A 27,452-nucleotide genomic window follows, 5' to 3' on the forward strand; every position below is an offset into this window, starting at 1 on the left:
GCCCATTTGCAATTAAAACTTTGGAGTCCAGGAATCATTCTAATAAATCAACACCTTTCTTCCTTTAAGGTCAATATATCCTCCCAAAGGCGCAGTGCACAGAACGTCTTAGAGCTGTAGTATGGACTAACCAGCAGTGCTTTTTAAAAATATTTTATTTAATTAAAACCACTAGCAAACAGATCACAATATCCCAAACTTAATCCAAATACATATGGTAGTTTATAAAAAAATACAAAGAAAAACTTCCTATAAATCCCCCCACCCTCTTCTCCCCCAACCCCCTACAAACTAAAAAGAGTGGAACAATAAAACCCCAACAGGATACATCACTTCCCGATACGTCTAAACATATAAATATATTCATAGAGACCTGTGAGAGAAAGGAAATGTTTGAGATTCATTTTAATACCAACAGTTTGTAAATATGGGCTCCATAGTTCACAAAATGAATGATATTTATCTCTTAAATTGCAAGTAATTTTCTCAAGTGGAATCCAACTCTGAACTTCTGCTCCCATCTCTCCATTTCCAGATCAGTAGTCGACTTCCAAGTTATAGCAATACATTGTGTAGCTATTGCCAAGGCAACGCGAACAAATTTTACTTGATACATATTCAGTTTTAATTTAGGGTTAATTCCTCTAACATCTCCCAGTAAAAATAACTTTGGATCCTGTGGGAATCTTACTAACCAGCAGTGTTGTTACTGGTGCAATATATCCTAAAGGGACAGCAGTCATCAGTCCTTCACTCCAAGCACTTGTGATCAATTTGCCCTTTTCAATATTTTCTGCACCTGTTCAGGATTGAAGGGCGCAAAAGTGAAACAGTGAAAAAGTAAGAGGAAAGAAAAACACGTCTACCGACATCTTGCTCACACCTTGATGAAGGACTTTAGCCCAAAACGTCGGATATGTATTTTTATTGTTGCTGCATAAAGGACACTGCTTGACCTGCTGAGTTTTCTCCAGCATTGTGTTTTTACAGAATTGAAGGGTGTCCGCTTAGAACAGAGATGTGGAGGAATTATTTCAGCCCGAGGGTGGTGAATCTGTGGAATTTTTTGCCACAGGTGGTTGTGGAGGTCAGGTCATTGGGGGTATTTAAGGCAGAGATTAACCAGGGCATCAAAGGTTATGGGGAGAAGGTCAGGCAGTGGGGAAATGGATCAGCTCATGATTAAATGGTGGGGCAGACCTGACGGGCTGAATGGCCTATTTCTGCTCCTATGACTTTACGATGTGCCCGACAACTGAGTTTGCTCTGGATCATCAGTATTTTAACTTTCCACCATTTGAAAATTATTATTAATCCCAAAGCGGGTGACATCACATTTGCTTGCACTGATAGCCATTTGCCATTAGGTTGATAAATTTAGACATTTGTGATGTGATGCATCCATGAATGCTGTTTACAAATGTTGTCAAACTTTGCATTATTGTATTCTATTATTTGAGTTTGCCAAAAGTCACCAATCCAAGTCAGAGAGTCAGATAGCACAGAACAGGCCTTTCTGCCTAACCTGTTCATGTCGGTCCAGTGGGTATTCTGACCTCATCCCACTTGCCTGTATTTGGTCCATTTCCTTGTTGTTATTCATCTGCATCAATGATCTGGATGATAATGTGGTAAATTCCAAATGGCGCTAGAATGGAGGCGTCATGGACAGCGACGAAGGTTTTCAAAGCTTGCAGGGGGATCTGGACCAGCTGGAAAAATGGGCTGAAAAATGGCAGATGGAATTTAATGCGGACAAGTGGGAGATGTTGCATTTTAGAAGGACCAACCGAGAAAGGGCATGCACAGTAAACTATAGGGCACTGAGGAGTGTGGTAGAACAGAGGGATCTGGGAATACAGATATATAATTCCCTGAAAGTGGCATCACAGGTGGATAGGGTTGTACAGAGAGCTTTTGGCATACTGGCCTTCATAAATCAAAGTATTGAGTACAGGACTTGGGATGTAATGGCAAAGCTGTACAAGACATTGGGGAGGCCAAATTTGGAGTATTGTATGCAGTTTTGGTCACCGAACTACAGTAAAAATATCAATAAGATAGAAAGAGAGCAAAGAAGATTTACTAGGATGTTGCCTGGACTTCAGGAACTGAGCTACAAGGAAAGGTTAAACAGGTTAGGACTTTATTCTCTGGAGCATAGAAGAATGAGGGGAGATTTGAAGGAGGTATTTAAAATTATGAGGGGGATGGACAGAATAAATGTAGGTCAGCTTTTTCCACTGAGGGGAGGTGAGATACAAACCAGAGGACATGGGCTGAGGGTGAAAGGGAAAAAGTTTAGTGGGAACATGAGGGGGAACCTCTTCACGCAGAGAGTGATGGGGGTGTGGAATGAGCTGCCAGCTGAAGTAGTGAATGTGGGTTCAATTTTAACATTTAAGAAAAATATGGACAGGTACATGGATGGGAGGGGGATGAAGGGATAGGGACTGGGTGCAAGTCCATGGGACTCGGCAGAAAAATGGTTCAACACAGATTAGAAAGGCCAAAGGGGCCTGGATCTGTGCTGTAATGTTCGATGGTTCTATACACCTCTGTGAAGGTCACCCCCTCAGCCACAGGGAATATAGATCAGACAATCTAACCTCTCCCTACATCTCAGGCCTTCAAGTGCCACCAACATCCTGGTGAATTTTCTTGCACCCCTGGCCAACTTATTGGCATCCTTCCTATAACTGGGTGACCAGAGCTGCATACAGCATTCAGTGTGGTCTCACCAACATCTTGTACAGTTGAATCACGAGGTCCCAAACATTGTAGTCAATACCTCGTTCAGTTACGGTAAGTATGCCAAACATTTTACTACCTTGTCCACCCGAGCTGCCACTTTCAAGGAACTCTGCGCTGGTACTCCTTGATCTCTCTGCTCTATAACATTTTCCAGGGCCTTTCCATTCATTGTGCAGTACCACCCTGATTTGACTTACCAGGGGAACCACTTGAGATGATGTAGCTTACAAGGCTACAGACGGAAAACTGGAAGTTGCCGTCATCCCAAGTGGTGCTTATTTTGTCCAGCCTGGGCACAATTGGCTAAATTATCTCGCATGTGTCCTTACTGCACCCTCTATGATTTTATCCAGCTTTGCCAACCCTTGCAGACTTCCTTTCAGATCCTGCCATCTTGCCACCTTTGCAGTTCTCCCAGTCACTGAGATCAATGCTGGATTTTGCCCTTCCCATCGTCTTTTCGTTTTGTTCTGTTCTCCCGCATTTTTCCTTCATCCACAAGAGTTTCGCTTTTACGACAAGACCATGTGTTTCTCAGGTGAACAGACCAGTTCTGTATCACAAGTACTTTCTATCACTCCTCTACCAGATATCCATTCATATTTTTATCCTGTTTACTCACCATTTCTTCACACAGAAATCATCCTTACCCACGTCTACAACATCAGCCATTTTGCAATTCACTCTTTCTAACCAATACTTATCACGATTAATATTAATCCAGTTCATTACTCATCAAGACCACTGATCTGGTCTGCTCTCTTAAAATTTGTTCTAAAAAGTAATCCCAAACAAGTTAGTCCTCTTCTTCCAATGAATGCAAAGGTTAAAACAGCCCATTAAAAACAGCCTGCTCTGCAACACTATCACATGGAAAGGATACTTTAGGAACAGGAGGTTGAAGGCCCATGCGTCTGTCTTCATTGACGGGTCGGCCATGGAGAGGATCAAGACCTTTAATTTCCTGGGAGTCCAGATGTTGAAAAATCTCTCCTGTAGCCACCACATCGAGGCAACCATGAAGAAAGGCACACCAACACCTCTACCTTCTAAGGAGTCTGAGGAGATTTGGAATGTCAAAGACTTGATCACACTTCCACAGGCGAACTATGGAAAGTATACCAACTGGTTGCATCACACCCTGGCTTCTTCATTCTTGTGCCCAGGAACACAAGAGGGCTGGAGAAAGTGACAAACCTAGCAGCATCCATTGTGCGCACCGACCTCCCATTCATTAGAGACATCCACGTGAGGAGCTACCTCAAGAAGTCAGCCAACATCATAAAGGACCCCATCACCTTAGTCACAGCCTCTTCTCACTGCACCTCGGGCCAATTAAAAAAAAAAATTTAAACATACAGCACAGTAACAGGCCATTTCGGCCCACGAGCCCATGCTGGCCAATGACACCCTATTAATCTGCACACCCAGTATGTTTTGAAGGGTGGGAGGAAATCGGGCGGAGCCCCTGGGAGAAAACCCACACAGACACAGGGAGAACGTACAAACCCCTTACAGACAGAACACCTGTCTGGTCACGATCGTTAGCGCTGTAACAGCATGACACTCATCGCTATGACAACCATGCTGCCCTTAGTTTTTTTTTCTCCACAGCTATCAGGCTCTTGAACCTCCCCTTACCACCCAATCCCCAAACAATGCCAGGACCACCAAAATATCTGTCTGCACTATTGAAACATCACATTTTCCAAAACACCAGTGAAAATTTCTCCATCCATCTCTATTGCATGGCCCAATATGATAATTTAATTTATACTTTTATTGATATTTCTTACTGAGTGGCTGCAGCAGGAACGTCAGTGCATCTGTACATTTACTTATGTCCATGACAATAAATGCTCACATATACATCACAACTGGGGCAGCACGGTTAGCGCAATGCCGTTACAGTGGCAGTGATCGGGACCGGGGTTAGAATCCTTCGTTGTCTGTAAGGAGTTTATATGTTCTTCCCACATCTGGTAGGTTTTCCCCGGGGGGGGGTCCAGATACCTCCCACTGTTCGAAATATTATCAGGAGTTTAGGTTAATTGGGTGTAAATTGGGCAGCATGGGCACGTGGGCCAACATGGCCTACTACTGCACTGCATGTCTAAAAATCTCACATATATTTCTCTACGTCTCCACTGCCTGCCAACCTTTTGGGGCAACGACACCATTTCATTCTTAGTCCTTCAAGCTACTCCAATTGTCTTTCACTCTGATTGATACCATGGACCTTGGTTCCAAATGTTGAGGGGCTCACTGGCATGTTTTGATAACTGCCACCACGTCGTGTACTACAAGTTGAATTTAGGCCTCCGGTTATTTCAATTCTTTTCCCCCCCTCCTTGAACTTTCTATAAACAAAAATGTACTGACTGGTCGACATGCAATCTATCCTTCTGACCAAACATTTTACTCATTCATTTCTCATTTGAGTTTACATTTCATTTCCCAGAAATTTACCAGCGTCAGTAGTGTCATCTCGACACCTGCAGCCACAGCACATTGTAATAAATCTCAGACTGGATTCTCTCAAGAACAACAAAGGATGGATTTCTAAATAAGCATATTTATAAAGAGAAGTACAGTGTGCAAATGTTACAAGGATAAACCGGGGCCTGGATTTTGGACGGTATGAGGTTCAGACCAAGTTGGTGCATTAGTTACAGAATTAAATTGCTTACATTAATTCAAGACATTGGGTAAGGACAGAGAGGACATTGCACAGAGTTAAGAAACACCAAGATCCATTCGAAGCCACGTCTTTACTGCCTGCAGTTCAAACAACTTGTGCAAATCACTACGTAACCTTGCTGCCCCAACGCTGTTACAGCACCAGTGACCAGGATTCGAATCTGGCGCTGACTGCAAGGAGTTTGTACTTTCTCCCAGTGTCTGAGTGAGGGCCCTCTAGGTGGTCCAGTTCCCTCCCACCCTTCAAAACATACTGAAGGTTGTAGGCCAATTGAGTACAATTGGGCAGCACGGGCTTGTGGGCCGTAAGGGCCTGTTACTGTGCTAAATGACTAAATTTATCGAGCTCAGAGGTAATGAGCTGGCTTTCAAAATTCATATTCTACAGTCTGTTGAGGAGCGAGGTTATGTGCAAGGAGGTGGTCACACATATTAGGTGCTGACAGCTTCCTGATCATGTCGGAGGTTTGGACAACAGGTTGTCAGCTCAGGCTGCCGATGGTTTGGACTCTACTCTGTTAGGCTGCGGGGGCTGGAGGTGAATTCACAGCCACTCGGTGACTCTGAAGGGACTCTCTTTATCTCGCACTGTAAGGGGAACAGGGCAACACTAATGGCATCTCTGACTGCCTTACGGCAGGCAGAAGGCAATTTTGTACAATATTACATATTCTGTTCTACTACATGACAATAAAGGAATCTTGAATATTAGGATGAGGCCTGCTGGCCCATGGAGTCTGCTCCGTCATTCAACAAGATCACAGCTGATCTGCCCATTGGCTCATCTCCACTGACCTGCCTTTTCCACATAACCCTTAATTCTCCTACTATGCAAAACTCTATCAGTGTCTGAAATACATTTAATGAGGCAGCTTCAACTGCTTCCTGGGACAGAGAATTTCACAGATTCACCATTCTCTGGGAGAAACATTTTCTCATCATCTCCATGCAAACTTTACTCCCCCAAATCTTGAAGCTCCGTCCCCAGTTCTAGTCTCACCAACCAGTGGAAATAACTTTCCTACCTCTATCTGATCTATGCCTTTCATAATTTTATATTTCTGTGAGATTCTCATTCTTCTGAATTCCAGTGAGTACCATCCCAGACAACTCAATCTCTCCATATAGGCTAACCCCCTCATCTCTGGAATCAACCTGGTGAACCCCCTCTGCACCACCTCCAAAGTCAGTCTACCCTTTCTCCAGAGAGGGGCACAAAACTGCACGCAGTACTCCACGTGCAACCTCAGCAGGACCTTGTATAGTTGCAGCATAACATCCCCGCTCCTAAATTTAATCCCTCCAGCAATGAAGGCCAACATTCCATTTGCCTCCTTGACAGCCTGCTGCACCTGCAAAGCAACCTTCTGCGATTCATGCACAAGCACTCCCAAGTCCTCCTGTATGGCAGCATGCTGCAATCACTTGCCATTTAAATAATAATCCAATTGACTCTCTCATTCTGAGGTGGATCACCTCACATTTACCAATACTGTGTTCCATCTGCCAGACCCTTTGCCCACTCACTTAACCTGTCTATATCTCTCTGCAGACTCTCCGTATCCTCTGCACAATCTGCTTTTCCACTCAATTTAGTGTCATCAGCAAACAGATAGGTTACACTCAGTCCCCTCTTCCAAATGGTTAATGTGCATCATGAACAGTTGCGGGCCCAGCACTGACCCATGCGCCACCCCGCTCACTATTGCTTACCAGAGAAATGCACCATTAAGTACAGTGGAACAAGTCCGCCAAAAAGGACGGGAGTGTTCCCGTGTGTGCGGTCTCCAGTGAGGGGGAGTTCAGAAAGTTTGAGATGGAACAAAGGAATAACGTAGGGTTGCAAATTGGGCAATGGTAGCCTGGGCCTGCCACCAGAGTATGCAAACATGAATGTGTCCTTCCAACTTCAGTCAGAGCATGGAACAAAATGTGACAAAAGGCAGAACTGGAGCCTCTTGATTTGCTTTCTTTGATTACCCATTGAAGTTGCAAAGCAACCTCTTGTGATTCATGCACACGCACACTCAAGTCCCCTTGTGCAACAGTATGCTGCAATCTTTCACCATTTAAAATCAGTCATTCCCTAGGGGGCCACAGCACATTTAAGTAAAAGCCTTATTTTCTTTTCACCTCATAAATATATTTAATGTTTTTTTTAAATGTAGTAGGTTGGAGAGAAGAACAGAAGAAACCAAAACGACTGCTTCACAGTGAAACGGCCCTATAAACTTTAAACAGAGTCCTGGGAGGAGATTGAAAAAGGTTGAAAATGGCAGATTTAAATAATGATCTGATCTCCCGTTGTTCCTTCCAAAGTGAATTGCCTCACATTTGCCAACATTTTCCACCATCTGCCAGATCCTTACCCTATCTATAGCCCCTTTCACACTTGCAGGTGGTCCCAGGAATTAATGGCCAATCAGCCAAAAAGGGTCCAGTGTGAAAGGAAAATCTTCTCAACACCGGCTTCAGATGTCATCATCTCCCGCTAGGGATTGACGGCCTTGACCCCTAGTACAATCCCCAGTGTCTACAGATGCCAGCATTGCAATCAGACAAGTGTTGAATGGGCAACTGCATACTGGGATAAAAATGACCCAAGTTTTTGCGTGAGTGCAGGAACAAACAAAAAAAAAATCAAAATGAAGGTATAAACTTTGCCATGGGAAAGTTGCAGCAGGACAGAGAGGAAATAAATAGCAATAGCAGACCATTTTGAAACAGCAAGGGGAAGTCGGCAGTGCTATAACGCACAATTTATTAAGACCGTGGGGAAAAAGCCATGGCTGACCGGACTTCCCAGAATGCTGTGTGGCAGAGAAACCCCTCCATGACTGCTCTGTGCATGCAGCCCTTCCTCTGCCACATGGAATTCTGGGAAGTCCGGTCAGCCATCACTTTTTCCCACGGCCTGCGCTATAGCACTACCAACTTTCCATGCTGTTTAATACTTGTCCACTATTGCTATTTATTGTTAGCACTTTCCCACAGTCCCTTATAAAGGTTTATATAGGTCTGCACATCAACAACAGGGGCTGAAGGGCTCATTCTGTGCTGCACATAAAGCTTAATGATGTTATAATTAGGCATGATTAGTTTTGTTCAAATATAAGATCATAAAACATTGATCAGGATTTAGGGCAGGCCCACCATCGCTTGATGCATCTTGACGTCACCGGTAAAGGTAGAACAGTCCTAACCCCAGGGATGGTTCCTTGCAAGTGCGAGTCTCAGTTAGGAGTAGTCAAGTGTGAAAAGCCAAACCCCCATTCCTATCCCAGGACATGGGACAGCCAATTTTGTGGGTTGCAAGTGTAAAAGGGGTTTCTGTGACTTAACCTAGCTGCATCTCCTTGCAGGCTCTCTGCATTCTCTATCAAAATTTTTCTCTTCCACTCAACTTTGTGTTTTCAGCAACCTTTATGGCAAGGTCATGGATTAATAGCTCAAATAGATATGAAAGGGTGCTGTCTAATAGCCATTGTAGACACATGGTTGGAGCATGTCCAAGGTTGGGAATTAAATGTGCCCAAAGACCTGACTTGCAGGAGAGATAGGCAAATTGGAAAAGGGAAGCAGGGTTTCCTAGTTTTAGAGAACAAGATAAAAGGGCCTTGGATAGAACCAGAGAACATTACAGCACAGAAAACAGGCCCTTCAGCTCTTCCAGTCTGTGCCACACTATTATTCTGCCTCATCCCACTGACAGGTTAGGTCTTTATTCCCTGGAGTGTAGAAGAATGAGGGGGGACTTGACAGAGGTATTTAAAATTATGAGGGGAAGAGACAGAGTAAATGTAGGTCGGCTTTTTCCACTGAGGGGAGGTGAGATACAAACCTGAGGACATGGGTTAAAGGTGAAAGAGGAAAGTTTAGGGGGAACTTCTTCACACAGAGAGTGGTGGGAGTGCCAGCTGAAGTGGTGAATACAGACTCAATTTTATCAGTCAAGGAGAATGCGGGGCATGGTATAAATCAGTAAATTGGAGCTTTAAGTGACAAGAACAACACAATAATTACAGGAGGATCTTTTCTACAGCTGAGCCAAACTAAATTAGCAATGATAGCACAGAGAATCAATAGTGCATTAAAAAAAAATGGATTTCCAGATCAATACATTGAAGAAAGAAGAAGGGAACAGGCGACTTTTGATCGAGTGTTATGTAATGCAAAAGAGTGAATTGATGATCTGGTAGTTAAAAGTTGGTCCTCTTCAAAATATGATAGAATTTTAGATTTTAAGAAAAATGAAATGATTGTCCAATTGGAAATCAGGGTTTAAAAATTGGATGAATGCAAATTTTGAAGGCACGAGGCATGTTTGGTCATGGAAGTATGGGAAGCTGCATTCAAAGCTATGACAGGAAACAATGGCTAACCTTGGACAAAGGCGTCACTGACAACATTTTTTTTTAAAGGCAAAATTTAAAAAATAAAGGCCAATATGTGGCTAACCAGAAGTGATCAGTGCTGTTAGATCAAAGCAAAAGGAAAAGGTAATATGACAACAAATACAAAGCCTCAAGGCCAAACGTAGGCAGGCGGGCTGAGTGTGGGTGGGACATTTTGGTCATTGTGGGCAAGTTATGCTGAAGGGCCTGCTTCCACACTGTACAGCCCTGATGGGGAAAATTTCAGACTTCAGCAATGGAGGACTTAGACATTGAGATGGGAAAGTAAACATGTTAAATAGAAGCATGCTGTACGTGCTTCAATAAGTATGCAAAAAGGGAACAAACCAGAAACAAAAAATAGCTAGAATTCAGATGGGTTCCTGACTAACTGGAGCAGGAGAAATTACACAAAGGAACATCTGGATAAGTGTGAGGTGATGTACTTTGGAAGGACAAACCAGAAGGCTGAGCGCAGGGTTAATGGTCAGTTACTTAGGAGAGTGGATGAACAGAGGGACCTTGGGGTCCAAATCCATGTGCCCCTCAAGATCGATAGCATAGTTAAGAAGGCTTTATTAATAGTGAGATGGAGTTCAAGAGTTGAGAGGTCATTTTCCAACTCTGGTGAGACAATGCTGAGAGTATTGTGCTCAGTTCTGGTCACCTCATTATAGAAAGGGTGTAGAGGCTATGGAAAGGGGGCAGAGGAGATTCACCGGGATGTTGCCTAGTTTGGAAAATACGTCTCACAAGGCAAGGTGAGCCGAGCTGGGTCTTTTCTCGTTGGAGTGAAAAAGGACGAGGAAACTTGGGAGGTCTACAAGACAGTGTGGACACACAGCACCCTTTTCCCTGGGCAGGAGCAGCAAACACCAGAGGGCATCTGAACAAAGTGAAGGGAGGGATGGCATGTTTAGGGGAGACATCAGGGATAAGTTCTTTTTTTAAATGCTGAGTTCTGGGGGTTTGGAAAACCTTGCCGGGGATGGTGCTGGAGGTTGGAACATTGAAAAGACTCTTGGACAGGCACATGGATGGAAGAAAAATAGAGGGTTACAGGGTAGGGAGGGTCATCGGTAGGAATATATTGGTCGGCACAACATAGAGCTTATAGTGTGCTGCAATGTTCTATGGAACAAAGATATAGCCAAGAAATTAACCAAATATTTTGTGTCCACCTTCACAAAATCCAGTGGAAATAGTGGACAACAGGTCTTACTTGAAATGGTGGAAAGAAATAAGCATGAGTTTTTTTTTCAATAAACGAGAAATTAATGAGAGTGAAAGATAAATTCCCTTGGACCTGATCATCTGCATCCTGAAGGTTTGAATATTATTACTGTAGAGACTGGATGATTCAGCTGTCAACCTCAATACCAATCCTTTGAGATTTGGAAAGAAGTAATGTCAACATGGTTGTTAAGGAGAAAGTATATTAGGAACTACTGATTGGTCAGCCTGACATCAGTAATTGGAATAGAAACACAGAAATGTTGGAGGAACTCAGCAGGTCACACAGTGTCCACAGGAGGGAAAGATATTTAACCAGTGTTTCAGGCCTGAGCCCTTCCTTGAGATGCAAGTAAAAAGCAGTCAGGCACCTATATTAAAAAAGCTGGAGAAAAGGGAAGAATAGGAAGGGGAGAAGTACAGACCAATAGACAAAGGGTGTGAATTAGATTTGATAAGGACAGGAGAGAGGAAAGATGAGAATTGATTGGGGGAGGGGGCATGCTTGTTCTGGCTCTGTGAAAGGAGACAGAGGGGATGGAGACAAAGACCTATCTTGGGGAAAGGAGACATAGGGAAAGATGGCGGGGGTGCGGTGGGGCTAACTGAAACCGGAGAGTCAACATTAATGCTATCTGGTTGGAAGGTGCCCAGACAGAATAAGAGGTCTGTTCCTCCAATCTGCGGGTGGTCCACGTCTGGCAGCGCAAGTGATTGGTAATTAGATAAATCGCTGGAATCTAGGACCTTTGAAAAGAAAATTAACCGGATTGGTCAAAAAGGAGAACCGAAATTGACAAGTTTCATTATTTCTTGAGAATTATGCAAATACAAGAACAGACAGGGGCAAAAGGTCAACTTGGAAAGGTGCCACACAACAGATTATTAAACAACATTTTAATGAGTGAGGAGTTTGAGGAGATTCGGTATGTCACTGAAGACTCTCGTAAACCTCTACAGGTGGACCGTGGGGAGCATTTTGGCTGGTTGCATCACTGCCTGGTATGGAGGTGCCAATGCTCAGGTCAAGAATAAACCCCAGAGGGCTGTTAACTCAGCCTGCGACATCACAGGCACTAGACTTCACTCGATCGAGGACGTCCGCGAGACGATCTAAAAAAAGCAACCTCGATCCTCAAAGACCCCCCCCCCCCCCCACCACCCAGGTCATGCCCTCTTCACTCTGCTACCATTGGGGAAAAAGTACAGGAAACTAAAGACAAACATCCAACAGCAGAAAGGCAGCCTCTTCCCCTCCACCATTAGATTTCTGAACAGACAATGAACCACAGATATTCACTACCTCACTGTCTTCTTTTGCACTAATTTTTAAAAAGAAAATGTAATTTATAGCAATTTTGCACCCAAATTGCCGCTACAAAGCAATGAATTTCACGGCATTCAAGACAATAAATTTTGATTCTGATTCTGAAAATTAGAACACACTAGGCTGATTCTCAGACCCCAGCTGATCACAACTTCAATGACTTGGATGACGGAATCAAGTGTAAAATATCCAAACTTGCTGATGATGTAAACCTGCACAACATTCTGGCTCGCGAGGGGAACGCAGAGATACTTCAGGGAACATGAACAGGTTAAGTGCACAGGCAAACTCATGGCAGATGGAATATAGAAGAATGAGGTCATCCGCCGGTATAAAAATAGAAATGGGGATCTTCTCTCATCGAAAAGTTGCTGCTCAGAGGGACACAGCACCCCTTGTCCACAAATCACAGAGATTTATAAATACAGGGAGTGCAAACAATTACAAAGCCAAATTATATACTGAGAAGAGGTGGAAAATCTCGTGAAATAGTGCGAGGGTTAACAACCCGAGTCTCAATGCGGACAAGATGAAGGAGTGGACTTCAGGAGGACCAGGAATGACCTCCCTCCACATCAACAACTCTGTAGTGGAGAGCACCACTTTACTAGTGATCTATGGTGGACCCTCAACAACGCCTCACTTGTCAAGAAGGTACAACAGGCACTGCATTTCCTAAGAAGGCTGAAGCGGGTAAGGCTACAGGTCAACTTTCTATAGAAGCTCTGTTGAGAGCGTCCTGGCCGTCTGCAGCACAGCGTGGTATGGCTGCTGCAGAGAAATGGATCGGAGGTCAATCCACAGGACCATTAGAGTGGCAGAGAGGATCACTGAATCTTCTCCTTCCCCCCCCCCCCACCCATCCCCACCCCCCCAAATCGACCTGATCTACCAGGCTCATTGTCTGAAGAGAGCACGCAAAACCACTGAGGAACCCATCCATCCCACACACCGCATCTTTCAGCTGCTCCGATCAGGGAAGAGATCCAGGAGGATCAGAGCCAGCACCACCAGGCTGAGGAACATCTTCTTCCCATGGGCAGTGAGAATGCTGAATGACCAAAGGAACTGCTCACACTGACCCTCCCAGACTCTCAAATTCATGAAACATTTTTTTTTGCATCAATGAAATACTTGTCCTGCATATGTAACGTTTATCTCTGTGTGTGTTATGTCTGGGTGTGTGTCTGCGTGTTTTGCGCCAAGGACTGGAGAACGCTGTTTCATTGGGTTATACTTGTACAATCAGATGACAATAAACTTGATGCTTTTTGACAGGAGGACTGGAGTACAAGAAAGGAGACATTTTGTTCCATTTATGAAGACTGCACCTGGTACATGGTGGAAAACCCAGTCTCCCTTCCCAAGGAAGATGACACTTATGTCAGGACAATTGTGATGCAAGTTCAATCCAATTCCCGGGATAGTGAGCCTGGACATCACAAGAAGAATTCAAGATGACGGGACTCTAGTGTTTAGAAGTACGAGAGGCAATATCGTCGTAATGTAAAGAACTCTGATGGGGCTTGCCTGTGTAGATGTGGGGACAATGATGAACAGGAAGGGGCATCTGAAACCAAGGGTAAGACTTTCAGAATAAAATGGGTCAGCCATCCAAGGCAGAGATATGAAATTTCTTCAAACAGCGAGTGAATCCTCATAAATCCAGTCCCCAAAAGGTTTGTGGAGGACCCAGCTGAATATAATCAAGACATATCAACAGATATTTTGAAAGAGAGGATCAAATGATATGGGGTTCGTGGAGGGACACAGTACTGAAGCAGACATGAGGGGCCAAATGGACTTTGCCAGTGGTCCTCAACCTTTTTCCTTTCCACTCACATACCACCTAAAGTAATCCTTTACTAACCAGAGAGCACCGATGCCATAGGATGCCCTGTGGTTAGAAAGGGATTACTTCAGGTGGTGGTAGGAGAGTGGAAAAGGTTGAGAACAGTAAACTAGGCTCTTCATTTCATTTTGGAGCAGCAAAGTCAAAAGAATGACATTTAAAACTATACTTTGGGCCGATTACGAGAACAGTTTCCAATCACGAAAGGACACAGACTTGAAGTCAAAGAAACCAAAAGAAAATGGGTGAATAGGGGTATAAAATCTACGGCTGATGGGTTGATGGAAGTACATGGGAGTAGGAAACATCACAAGCAGAGGAACAGCAAAGCCATGTGGCCCTTTCATAGTCACCATTATGTATTCGATGTGCCAAATAAGCACATCTTGGGGTTAAAAAGATCTGCCCCTCCCCCCCCCCCCACCACACGCCAAAAGAATGGGGTGTCAGATGGGCAGTGGATGTACCAGAGAAGAGAATCCAAGGTTCAAGTGAAAAGACCACAATATGATAAATTAAGCATTGCTTGATGACATTTGTCCATACATCAAATACTTTGTGACGTTTCATCACAAGAGCAGGTCAACAATCTTTTCTCCAGTCCAACCTGGAAGGTTTTCACTGTGTACAGACCAGGTCTAGCACTGTGGGGGTATCATCTTCCTCAAAACCCATCCTGGTACAAAAGTACAATTGTACATCTGATCAACACCGGCGTAACATTTCACCCCAAATGAATATCGCTCAAAATCAAAATGACATATTTTGAGACTCTTTAAAAACAACAAAAACAGAAAATGCTGGAAATCTGTTGCCAGTCAAGTTGCATCTGTGGAAAGAGAAAGAGTTAACATTTCTGATTCAGATCAGGGATCCTTCATCAGGCCCAAGGAAGATGACAGAAGAAGTTCATGAAGTGCAGAGGGGACAATGTCCCGGACTGGGGATGGTGGGGGTGGAAGAACTGCAAGAATAAGCTGTCATCAAGGCTCTTTCGGCAACAAGTGAATGGCAGCAGTTGCAAGTCAAGTCCCCTTTATTTATCATTTATACTGCGCTCACACAGTAAAGACGAGATAACGTTTCTCCAGGACCATGGAGCACATCCTCCAACAGATGGCAGTTTACGTGAAGGGTGTGTGGAGTCCTTCAATGTTTATTGCCTTTCGCCTGCATCAAGTGTCGTAGATATCCTTCACGGTAGCAAGGGAGCCCCCAATGGTCTTTCCTGCCTGAGGACAAAAACCCAGGCAAGAGAATATTGAAGTTGTGAAATGCAGAGAAAAACGCATTGTCCGACAGAGGTCAGGTTACGTGTGTCCTCCGCTGCCAGGATTGGGGATGGGTGGGGGGTGAGGGAAAGAGGGAGAAAGCAGAGTCAAAACCACAGAATGGAAATGTAGACACAGAAAAATCAAGTTAACTGTGCTGTCCCTCAGGCCTACATTGGGGCTCACTGTAGCAGTGCAGGAGGTGACAAACCAATGGGACTGGTGGAGGGGGGGTATGAATGCACGTGCTCCACAAAGTGATCTGCCATTCTCCGCATTTGGTTTCTCAAAAGTTGGGACCACCACTGAGCATCACGTAGGGGGTTGCCAGGTTAGATTCCCAAGAACTGTCTGTAGCCGGAATTAATAACCTCTCCCGCAAAATGGGAATGTGAAATCCTTAGGCCTCGACAGCCCTTGGGGACTAATTTACAAAGGGGAGATGGTAGGGGGAAGGGGTGGAGGTCAGTGTGGGCAGGAGTTGTTGGCAGCAAGTGAACTGTGGTAGGATGCTTGTCTAAATACAGCCCAGATGACGAGATGGAGGAGGGTGACCTATCAGTCAGCTAGACAACTATCAGTTGTTTAATAAAAGGAAGTGGGCACTAACAAGAAGTGACTCAGGACCTGCGCTGTTTAATCTTAGCCAAAGAAGAGTTTTGGAGAAGTCATTGGCTTTGCCTCTGGATGATCCCTGCTTTAGAATGTGCAGGACAACACAGTAACAGGCCCCTCAGACCACCATGTCTGGGTTGACCACAATGCCAAAATAAAAGCATCCCATGTGCCACCACTCTCCATTCCTGCCTTGCACTCAATGTCAGTAAAACTAAGGAATTGATTGTGGATTGCAGAAAGGGGAAACCAGGAGAGCACAAACCCATTCTCCCACACTGCCTGCAAGGAGTCTGTACGTTCCTCGGGCAGACCTGGGGAGAACGTACAAACTCCTTTTAGACAGCTCAGGATTTAAACCCCAGTCCCGAACGTTGGCACTGTAACAGCGCTGTGTTGACTGTTACAACAACCGCTTCATTATTGGCTAGAAATCAGAAGGCAGTGGATTCCAGAGTCCTGGTCACCTGTAGTGGATGCCCACTCCCAGAGCAGCACCATCATTAGTGCTGCACTCTTTCTGTGTGTGGTTCAGGAAAAACATTTCCAGTGAGCGAGTGTCTGTCCTCTCTGGTGGATGCAAAAGATCCCATGGCACCATTTCTTTTTGAAGTGGGAAGCTAATGTGTCAATAAATATTGTTTAAAAATAATTGCTCCACAAATCTGCTAGTCGAGGTGAAATTCAAAGTTGTAGGGTACACTGTTATAAAACTAAATTGCTTTTTTTTGTAAAGCTATTTATAACATTTATACCTGGCTGCAGAGAAGATTTACTAGAACGTTGCTGGGGTTACAGAGTAAGTTCTAGGGAAATTTTAAATAAGTTAGGTCTCTATTCTTTGGAGTGTAAGTAGAGTTGGTGTGGAGAGGTTTTTTCCTTTAAGGGGGAGATGCAAACGAGATGACAGGAGTTGAGAGTTAGGGGGCCAAAGTTTAGAGGAAACACTCTCTTTACTCAGAGAGGGGTGGGTGTGTGGAACGAGCTTCCAGACGAAGGGGCAGAGGCGGGCTCGATATTAACATTTAAGGAGAAGTTGGATATGTATATGGACGGGAAAGGAATGAAGGGCTATGGGTTGAGTGTAGGTCAATGGGGTTAGGTGGAGAAAGTGTTCAGCATCGACTAGAAGGGCCAAGTTGGCCTTTTTCTGTACTGTAATTGTTATATAGTTGCATGGTTACATGGTCATCGAGGGGTCAGCAGTGGAGAGGGTAAAGAGCTTCAAATCCCTGGGTGTCAACATCTCTGAAGATCTGTCCTGGAGCCATCATGTCAATGCAATCACGAAGGCAGCTCACCAGCGGCTATATTTCAATCGGAGTTTGAGGAGATTCGGTATGTCACCAAAGACTTGCAAATTTCTACAGTTGCACCGTGGAGTGCATTCTGACTGGCTGCACCACTGTCTGGCGTGGAGGTGCCAATGCACAGGACAGGAACAGGGTACAGAGGTTTGTAAACTCGGACAGCACCATCTTGGGCATCAGTATTAACTCAGAGACATCTTCAAGGATGTGGTACCTCAAGAAAGCATCTATTATCTATTATCAAAGACTCTCACCACCGAGACCATGCCCTCGTCTCACTGCAATTAGGAGTAGACGATAAATGATGACGTCTGAAGGAGGTACAGGACCCCAAAGATGCACACCCAAAATTTCACCTAGTGGTACAATCTCAGCTTCTTCCCCTCTGCCATCAGATTTCTGAACAGACAATGAACCACAGATCTAACCCCACTCTTTCTCTTTTTTTGCTCTAGGTTTTTTTTTTAAACTCATATTTACGAAATAGTAATTCATCAATTTTTTTTTAAAACTTTGTTCCACACATTACTGCTGCCGCAAAACAACAAATTTCGTGACACATGTTCACGACAATAAACCCGATCCCAATTCTGACTGAATGGCTCATAAACATCACCCATGCATCTGTTTCCCCGACCCTTTCCTCCCTGCCTCTCCCCCAGCAGCCCACTCCAGGCATCCACCCCCCTCTGTGGCTGCTGCTTGGAGCACAGTGTAATGGTTGATCGCACATTTTTAAAAATTGATTCACAAGATGTGTATAGAGCAGTCGCCATCATTGATCGATGGACTATTCCTAATTGCAGTAAAGAGCCCGATGTCTTGATGGATCTCTCAAGATATAACTGGACAACAATGGCAAATTTCTTATCCCGAAAGCCTTGGTAGTGTTTTTTTTTTCAAAAAAATAACCCAAATGTTTAATGGATATCTTTTATGAGACTGAGTCTTGAACTACAATTTTTTTTTTCAATTCCTCATAATTAAAGTTCAACGGCAAGTTTCAAACTTGTCCCTCTGGATCAACAGAGATCTCTGCCGGTACTGAGATCTCACACTTCCATTTCCCCCCCCGGGTTACACAAGCCAACTTTCTTCAACACAGACAGGGGCACTTCCTGTGACGTGATACCAATTATATGGAAGGAAGCCACAAAGTGCTGGAGGAACCCAGTGGGTCAGGCAGCATCTGTGGAAAGCAATAGACAGTCAACATTTCTGGCCGAAAAACCTTTCATCAGGATTCCAGTGTTTCAGCCCAAAACGTCAACGGTCTTTTGCTTTCCACGGATGCTGCCTGAATCACTGAGTTCCTCCAGCGCTGTGTGTTGCTCCAGTTACCCAGTATCTGAAGGCTTCTTGTTGACAATTCTATGGAAAACCTGTAGTTTTTTTTTAAATGACCAACACAATGGAATCCATGGGTGATGCACAGAATTTTAATCAGCACTGACTGCTCAATATTTTTCCTCAACAAAAGCCTCTCAAGAGCTGTGTCATGGTATTAGACCTGCACTCTAGACTTGAATTGGAAAACTTCCCAGTGGCAGGCATCTCAAGGGGCCGCCAATTCCAGAATGTAAATGTAGGTAGCCATTAGGTGCCTAATGATTAGAAAGCCATACAAACTCAGTCAATACCAGCTGTGCTCTACTGCAGGAAACCATTAAAGAAGGGCCAATACCTGGAAGCTGCTTAGATGACTTGAATCTCTGAACTGAAAGGTGTATTGTTGATACAATAACATTGGACAACAAAAATCTTTCTTCCTGAACACTTTTGAGTGTATTTTACGAATTTTGAGCTGCCGATCACGAAAATCACCTTCACATTTTCCTAACGGGTACCTTTTGTTTTTAATAGCTATAACAACCCGTGTTTAAAGACAGGTCAGATCGGAGCGTTCACACTGAACCAAGAAAAGCCTGTTCAGTGCAACCTTTCATACGGGAACCAGGCATCCCAGTGCAAAAGGAGGCGGGACCTGCATTACAGCGTCGGCATCCCGGGAAGGCGGGTAAGCCTTTTACACAAGAGCTGGTGCAAAACCCATCGGCTTTGATACCACCTACCTTGGCGAGTAATTACTGGGAAGAAGATGACAAACACCAACCCCCCTCCCCCCCCCCCCCCCCCCCACAAATCACAAATCCCGTGTTGCTCATGTTCACACAGGTACAGAAAAAATGCGACTAAATACCGGCTTTCAGGGCAGTGTGAAAGCACTCTCTCTAAACTCCTCACTCGCCTGCCTCCAACGTCTCATGTACACAACCACAGGAAATATGGCACAACAGTGATGAATATACCATCTGCACATTCTCTCCAGAATCACTATGAGCCTCTCAACATGACAGAGGATGGCAAAAAGAGAAAAAGTCAAGCAAAAACCAACCTGCTGGATGTCATTCAATAGCAGTGCTAAGAGGACACCTTGTTGCTGTAGTTGTGGAAAATAGAAAGGACATCAGCGAGTCTGGCGAGATTCAAACAACAGTTGCACCCACACCTCCTCCTTCTTCTGGGCTCCAATCGGTCTTTCCAAGTCAAGAAACACTTCACTTGTAAATTTGCAGGGGTCATCTGCTGCATCCAATGCTCCCAACACAGCCTCCTTTCCATCAGGGAGGCTGGACGCAGACTGGGAGAAATAGTTTTGCTGAGCACCTTTGCTCTGTCTGCTGCAACAGCAAGGACCTCCCAGTGGCCAGCCACTTCAATTCCCACCCTATCCTCACAATGACATGTTTGTCCATGGCCTTGAGTACTGCCAGGCTGAGGCCACCCATAAATTGGGAGAACCGCTTGCATTCCATCTCGGCAGTCTCCAACCAGATGACGTATTGGCTCTCCAAATTCCATTCACCCCCTCCACTGGTCTCTTTTTCCCCCCCGCCCCCCGATCCTTCCAACTCCCCATCCCCTTCCTTCAGAGTGCACCTTTCTCAACCTTCTGTCCTCTCCACCCATTACTTCTCCACTCCTTTCCCTTTTTCACCCTCCCACCTGCATCCACCCACTAGCCTGTGTTCTTCCACCCTCTTCCTATTCGAGAGTCTGCCTGGTTCTTGGCATTCCTCATGAAGAGCTCAGGCCCGACACATTGACTCCCCTTTGCTTTCTATGGACGTTGCGTGCCTTGCTGAGTTTCTCCAGCACTTCTGGGTACTGAAACTGTCCTTGGTTGGTCAACAGCTAATTTCAGATTTATTCAATTGAATGAAATTAAATTCTCAAATTACCATGGTGTTAATTCACATCCCAGTCCAATATGTCAGACCTGTAGATTCCACGCCCAGTAATTTAACCACACTGCTACAGTACAAAAATCTCAGAACAAGGTTAGTACAATCAATCAAGTCTTGAGGCAGTCTAAAACAGAGACAACAGTTGGGCAGTACCACTCACATCCACCACACAGTAGCATCATGCTTTCAAGCCATAAAATCCATGAAGCATGTCAAACAGAAAATGCAGGGGAATGGCATCGAGACAAAGATGCTAAACCTTAAAGCACGATCCTAATTGGTTGGATATATGATTTTGTAACTTTCTAAAGACATTCACATTTTGCTTTGCTGGAACTTCCCAGGTGCAACCCACTCACTGTTCAGCATCTTTCCCAGGTGCCCCTTCTTCATTTTAGATTTCAGCATGACTTAATCACAGTGAGGTGAGGAAGAAAGGCAGAACCCCACAAATTTAGTGAAATGGGAAAGTCTGCAGATGCTGTGATGGTGCCCTAAGGCACTGAAGCACACAGGACTGACCTGCTGAGTTTCTCCAGCACGTTGGTGCATTGCAACACAAATTTAGCTTGTTGGCATGAAGAAGGCATCCCCATTCCTCTTAGCCAATAATTCCATTGCCCATCACCTCGTGCGTGACAGGTTCAATGGCAAACCCATCTGACAGTAGCTGAAAACAAATCTTATTAAAACAGTAGTGCACAATTTGCATCAAAGCCTGCGACAACTGATCCACTTCCAGGAAACACATTAGTGTCCAGTCCACATCCTTCCAGCACAAACCTTCCCCTGCCTTTATTAAAGGAGCAAGTGAACAGGTTTAAGACAGCCATGGTTAAAGATCTGAACTTCCCTCTTCATCCAAACTTCTGTTTACAGGGGTTTACAACGATCTCAGAATCAGAATTTATTGTCATGGACAAGTCTTGAAATTTGTTGTTTTGCGGCAGCATCACAGGGCAAACGTTCATATAAACCTGTGATCACCTTCCTCCATATCAGGTAATAAACCTTTAGTGCTATTAGCCTACCAAAACGCAACTCCCTTTTCACAACTCATTAAGTGGTGTCACAACAACCACCTTGCACTCAACGTTACCAAAACCAAGGAGACGATCGTGGACTTCAGGAGGAAATCAGGAAAACACAACCCAGTCCTCATCAAGGGGTATCGGTAGTGGAGCAGGTCAAGAACTTCAAATTCCTGGGTGTCAACATCTCTGAGAATTTGTCCTGGAGCCTCCATGCTGAGGCAATCATGAAGGAAGCTTCGCCAGTGACTAAACTTGGTGAGGAGCTTGAGGAGATTCAGGACGTCACCAAAGACCCACAAAAACTTCTACAGGTGGACCATGGAGAGCGTTCTGTCTAGTTGCATCACTGCCTGGTACGGAGGTATCAATGCTCAGGGCAGGAAAAAAAAACTTCTGAGAGTTGTTAACTTGGCTTGTGACATCACAGACACTCAAGAAGCAGCCTCTATTATCAAGGACTCCTCCCCCCCCCCCCCCCCCCACCCAGGCCGTGCCCTCTTCACTCTGCTACCATCGGAGGAAAAGATACAGGAGCCTGAAGATGAACACTCAGTAGTGCAAGGACAGCTTCTTCCCCTTCGCCATCAGATTCCTGAACGGACAATGAACCACAGACATGGCCTCACTTTGACTTTTTCTTGCACTATTTTTACTTTGTAAGGTGGTTTATAGAAATGTTTGCCCTGTGATGCTGCCACAAACCAACGAATTTTGTGACGTTCATGACAATAAATTCTGATTCTATTGTTGACCTGCATCGATTCAGAATCAAGCATCTTTTGTAAGGTATTTCACATGTGCTGGGTATTCGTTGCTGTCGGCGGTGGAGGGAGGGACAGTGAAAGAATAATGTCATGATAAACATCTTTGTACTTTAACCCCTCTCGTTCAATTGGTTTCTTACAAGTTTACATAATGGTTGTCCATAGAACAACTCGAGTTCTCTTGTCCTGTTCTGGCACTTCCAATTGTTGTACGGAAGGTCAGAAACAAGTCACAAGTTAACTCACCAGCCACTCACAGTTCGATCCACCCACAGGTGAGGCTGCTACCCAAATGGGTCTCCTAGATCATGTGGGTGCACCTAGGTCAGACCTCTCCCCCTCCCTTCCCCTTCCCTCCCTCTCCCTCTTCCTCCTCCCCCCTCTCTCCCCCCTCTCTCCCCCCTCCCCCCTCCCCTTCCCTCCCTCCCCCTCCCTCCCCCTCCCTCCCTCCCCCTCCCTCCCCCTCCCTCCCCCTCCCTCCCTCCCTCGGCCTCGAGACAGCTCCTCAGCTGCACCCCAGGTTGCAAACCATGGGTGACATTGTGTGGTTTGCTGATAAAGGGTGGGGATATTGTGGCACACACCCAGGAGAGACCACCACGCTTCACCCATTGTAACTGTAAGTTGATTATCATTCCTGTGTAATCAGTGTACCGTACTTACTTTTTTTTAGAAGGGATGGTGGGTATCATTTGTGTAACCACATCACAATTGAAATTGCGATACTCATTAACTAATGTCCGATGTGCATGATCTGTGTACGTTTCGTTTGCATGTGCAAAATCCAACAGACGATAGTTCACTACCAACATGTCCAGAACGTGTTACTTCTCAAATCCTTCTAACCTATCCTTACTTTCCCACCATTCCAACGTTAAATGAAAACTCAATGGATAAATAGTTCAGCAGTTTGCGCAAGGCATTAACAAGATCCAAACAATTCCAGTATTGCTCACCAAAATCTGCTCCAATTCATTCCAGAATTAAAAACTCAAATGTTCTTGCTTCCTGCAGCTGGAGTGCGCCCTTTCCCGCTGGAGAAAATAGACTGGAGCACAGGAGAGGGCACCTTTAACATCAGTGCATGCCTGTCCACATGGAGCAACAGACAATCTGCTGGAGTAACTCAGTGAGTGAAGAAGCATCAGTGGGAGAAGATTTACGGTCGGAACACTTCAATGCTGAGAGTGCAGATGGCCAGTACAAGGTCAGGATGCGAGGGGGAAATCGAAGGGTCCTGCAGGGGATTGGTAAACCCGGGAGGGGTGAAGGATGATAGAGGCATCTGATTGGCAGGTGCCAGACAAAGGCAAGACAGAAAAAGAGATCATAGGAACCTAAGAAACAGGAGCAGGAGTCGGCCATCCAGCCCATCGAGCCCTGCTCCTCCATTCAATGAGATCATGGCTGATCTGATGAGAGGCTCATCTCCCTCGACCTCCCTTTTCCCCATATCCCTTAATTCCCCTACAATGTAGAAATCAATCCAACCTTGTCTGAAATATATTTACTGAGGTCGCCTCCACTGCTTCAATAGGCAGCAAATTCCACAGATTCCCCACCCTCTGGGAAAAGCAGTTCCTCCTCTCCATCCTAAATCTACTCCCCTGGATCTTGAGGCCATATCCCCTCATTCTGGTCTCTCCCACCAATGGGAACAGCTTAACTACCTCTATCTTATCTATGCCTTTCATAATTTTATATGTTTCTATAAGATCCTCTCTCATTCTTCTAAATTCCAGCAAGTCCAGTCCCAGATGACTTAATATCTCCTCACAGACTAACCCCCACCCCCCCACCAAATCAACCTGGTGAACCTCCTCTGCACTGTCTCCAAAGCCAGTCCATCCTTCAGGTAAGGAGACCAGAACTCCATACAGTTCTCCAGATGCAGCCTCACCAGGACCTTGTACAGTTGCAGCACAACCTCCCTGCTCCTAAATTCAATCCCTCTGGCAATGACTGCCAACATTCCATTTGCCTTTTTGACAGCCTGCTGCACCTGCAAACCAACCTGCTGTGATTCATGCACAAACCCTCCCAAGTCCTTCTGCACGACAGCATGCTGCTATCACTTGCCATTTAAATAATCATCTGATCTTCCACTATTCCTTCCAATGTGGATAACCTCACATTTACCAACATTGTGCTCCACCTGCCAGACCCTTGCCCACTCACTTAACCCATCTCTCTCCACAGATTCTCTGTATCCTCTGCACAATTTGCTTTTCCACTCAAGCAAGCTGGAAGAGGAGTGTCACAGGATGGAGAGGAGTGATTGGTGGGAAACAGGAGACACTTGTTTAATTGGTTTCTCTTTAAATGTTTCCCATCAGTCTTTTTGACCCCTGCCAGTTTCCTCATTTTTCCCCCTTTTAAGCAGCCCTCTGTCTTATTCTGCTAAATTCTACATTTCTCCCAATCTTCAAGTCTGCTGTTTTCTGAGCCAATTTTCTTGCCCCTACTCCAGTTTCAATGTTATTTCCAATTTCCTTCATTAGCCTCTGTTGAGCCACCTCCCCAATTTTACATTTACAGCAAAAAAAAGAGGTGCACAACTTTTTGAAGCTCCACCCCAAAATCTTTAAATATTTATCACTCTCTAACTAGTATCAAGCCATTAAGCACACTTTGATGGTCTATCCTAGCCAATTCACACCTCACATGATCTGGACCCAAGTTTCTGAATTAACAGCGTCACTTTCCATCCTGATGGAAAATTCCAACACATTGTGATCACTCTTCCCCATGGGCTACTTGCATGACAAGATCACTCATCAATCCTGCCTCCTTGCACAACACCATCGAGGATTGCTTGCTCTCCAATTGGCTCAGACATTTTGACCATTAAAGTCACCCATAATAACTGCTGTACTTTTATTGCCTTATTTCTTGCTTGATGCCTCTCCCTCTCCCCTCCCTCCCCCCGCTCCCTCCCGCTCCCTCCCGCTCCCTCCCGCTCCCTCCCGCTCCCTCCCGCTCCCTCATGACCACTGCTGGGTCTCCTGAAAACCATTCCCACAAATGTTTTCTGCTTTCTGGTGTTCTGCAATTGATCCACATTCTCCAAGCTGATGTCCTTCCATGGAATCACACTAACCTCCCCTTTAATGACCAATGCTTTTCACCTTCTTAGCTTTTCAGTCTAACCTTCCTCAATGTTGAGTCATGTTCCCAACCCTGGTATCATGTCTCTGTAACCCCAATCAGGCCAGAAGTGGTAGCAGTTCTCTCTGCTGCAAATTCATCCTCCTTATTGCAAAGGCATCGAGACAAAGAACCTTCAGGTTTGCTGAGTTTTTTTTCCAAAAATGTGCCCACTTTTTTGGAGAAGTGACCTTTTTTGTCCCTTTTCAGACCTCTTACATGTTTTAACTCCTATGATTGCTCCCATTTAGCATTCATCTGCCCGCCATCTCCCCCTTCACACTCCCCCCCCCCACCCTCGGTGCTGCAGTGATTCCCTTTCCCCTGATGAGCTGCAAAGCACTAGCAAACACCCACCTCACCATGCCACCACCCGCCCCACCCCCCTCCCCAGGACATTGATTAGGCCAGGTATAGCATGCCCTGGTCCCACCTCACACAGAACTGGCTTCAGTGATGCAGGAACCCAAATCCCTCCCTTTTGCTTCAAAAACTACTTGCAAAACAGCATCAGATGTGACAGATATAAATTTAAATTTACACACAGAGCACGGTAACAGGTCCTTCCACCCCATGCCACCAAATTTACACCCAATTGACCACCCCCAGTATGTTTTGGTGGGTGGGTGGAAACTGGAGCCCCGGGGTGGGGGGGGGGGGGGGGGGGGAAAAAATCACAGAGACCCGGGGAGAATGTACAAACTCCTCACAGACTGTAGACTGTGCGGGATTTGAACCCGAGTCGCTGGCACTGAAGCAGCGTCCATGCTAAGTGTGCCGCCCATCGAAAGAGAGGTGGGGAAATAGAAAAATCACAAAACAAATATCTTTCTTCTGTGCTGTGATTTGCAATTCTGAAGCAATATGATTTTTGCAAAAACACTATATAAAAAGTGTTGGAAATTGGGCTGTGACATGCTAAGGTTTGGCAACACTTCATGGCTTTCGGATTACCTCCTTTCTTTCCTACACCTTTACCGAAATAATTGGTTCCCATACTTGCATGCATTTGATTCCATGCATTCTGAAACCCCATATCCAAGTCATTTGACTGGTTTGGGCCTAATTAAAGTTCATCCCAAGCTTCATCAACATCCTCTTGACATTTTCTTAAACTCTTGGGAATTCCTCTCAAAATTATAGTCGGATTTGGGATCCTTCACCTTTTGGTAAATGCCTTTCTTTTCACAACTGCAGTCTCGGTTTGGTGTTCCTGACTGGAAATCATCAATAATGCAACTGCTTTATTCATAGAGACTTGGATCATCCTAAATGCCACATGCTACATGGGGAAGCCTTCTTCAGCAATAGTGCACTCCTGGCTAAGCTACCCTGGTCCACAACGTCATTGACTCCTTTCAGAAAAGTTTCTCCAGTTGTGAGTCACTAACTTCAAACTGGGCACAAATGCTCCTCTGGACCCTAATTTCACTTAATTTACTTCTGATCCCCTCCCTTAAATCATAAATACTTGTGAAATAACCTCTCCATTTTCTGATTTTCAAAATGACAGGTACTCCTTTACTTATAATGGGGTTACGTTCTGACAAACCCATTGTAAGCGGAAAAATTTAAAAAAAACGCAAGTCAATAAAGAATACCTAGTTTTGGTGGCGCTGCTGTCAATTGATAACGTGTTAAGTTGTGCAGGTACTCACCATGAACATACACAGCTGAAAGCTCACTGGGCATGAAGAATGTTTGAAGCATTGAACTAAAATTAATTGCTGGATGGTGGGGATGCTAAAGTGACAAGGTCCTCAATTTCTCTAGTTCACGTGATCGCTGCAGGGATTGAGAGCG

The 27,452-nt window shown here is 45.0% G+C and overlaps 1 protein-coding gene across 8 annotated transcripts in view; it reads right to left on the bottom strand.

Moving 5' to 3' along the window:
* The window catches only part of LOC138747450 (sodium channel protein type 8 subunit alpha-like), a 225,583-nt gene that overhangs the window by 182,247 nt on the left and 15,884 nt on the right, over positions 1–27,452 (bottom strand). The gene's annotated exons all lie outside the window — the stretch shown is intronic.

This window comes from Narcine bancroftii, chromosome 12 (genome assembly GCF_036971445.1).
Source record: "Narcine bancroftii isolate sNarBan1 chromosome 12, sNarBan1.hap1, whole genome shotgun sequence".
Taxonomy (NCBI): domain Eukaryota; kingdom Metazoa; phylum Chordata; class Chondrichthyes; order Torpediniformes; family Narcinidae; genus Narcine; species Narcine bancroftii.